The sequence below is a fragment of the Bos indicus x Bos taurus genome, unplaced genomic scaffold, assembly GCF_003369695.1.
Source record: "Bos indicus x Bos taurus breed Angus x Brahman F1 hybrid unplaced genomic scaffold, Bos_hybrid_MaternalHap_v2.0 tig00000949_arrow_arrow_obj, whole genome shotgun sequence".
Taxonomy (NCBI): Eukaryota; Metazoa; Chordata; class Mammalia; order Artiodactyla; family Bovidae; genus Bos; species Bos indicus x Bos taurus.
Window position 1 is genome coordinate 24,861 of NW_020867336.1, and position 1,243 is coordinate 26,103.

A 1,243-nucleotide genomic window follows, 5' to 3' on the forward strand; every position below is an offset into this window, starting at 1 on the left:
TCCGGCTCTTTTGCTACCCCATGGACTGCAGCCCGCCAAGCTCCTCTGTCCATGGGCTTTCCAGAAAAACCATTGGAGTGGGTTGCCATTTCCCTCTCCAGGGGATCTTCCTGACCCAGAGATGGAATCCATGTCTCCTGTGTCTCTTTCACTGAATCTTTACCACTGAGTCATGGGTTTCAGAAAACAAAGGGAGAATGCATAGAAAGATAGAAGCATAGCATATTGATACCCCAACTAATAAAATCTCTGAATTTTTTCTTCCTGCCTGAGGAAATATAAATGCTATATGGTCTCCAAAACTGAAAAACATTTATTACTTGGAAACAAAAGCAAAATATCAGGAGATTTAAGCAGCCTTCTGGGTTATGATCTAAAACTGCAAAGCCTTAATAGTTGTGGCATTATAGAAATATGCTTGAAATTTATATTTATGAAGAGAACAAACATTTAAACCTAAAACCAATTTAGTTTGTAAGGAGTGGAGGAAAGAAGGTATGTCATCTAGAGGAGTTATCTGGTGATTTATGATTAAGAATACAACTTGAACACATAAGGTAACTTAGCAAGAGGTTTTGTTCTGATGTAATGGTGCTAGTTTTAAACTTTAAACGTCTTGAAAAGGCAGGGGAATGTATGAAAGTCTCAGCTGATTCAAAGATAAATAATGTAAAATCAATAGTTATAGAAAAGATCCACATTTGTCTTCCTCTCTACAGAATAATTTCCATCTCTTTCAGAATCAGGTAAACTCTCTTTATCAATACTCCAACCTCAACCAATTCATTGTATTTATCTTAGTCCCAAGGTTTTCCACAGAAATAGTAAAAGAAAAAAAAATGCTCCTGACTTTCTGCTACTCTGTTCAATTAATTTGTTCATTCAAGGAATAAAAATTCTTGAGAATCCATCTTTCTTCAAGTTTACATTTATCTCCACCTCTTAAATATATTTAACTTTTTACAAATAACTGTTATTTGTCCTCACTTTCCTTTTAATTTTCTGGGGATCTCCTGAGGATGACAATGGAATTTTTCTTTTCTTTCTTTTTCTTTTTTAAAGCCTAAAACATTTCTTTTCTGGACTTTTACAGAAAGAGTTTGCCCACTCCTGCTATCGGAATTTTCTTCTAAGACAGAAACATTGATTCTTCCCTTTCTCTTCTGCTGTTGTTTTTTATCATAGACACACAGACATGGAGAGATGTAATTACCCCTTGCTATTCATTTGTGTCCAGATTTAC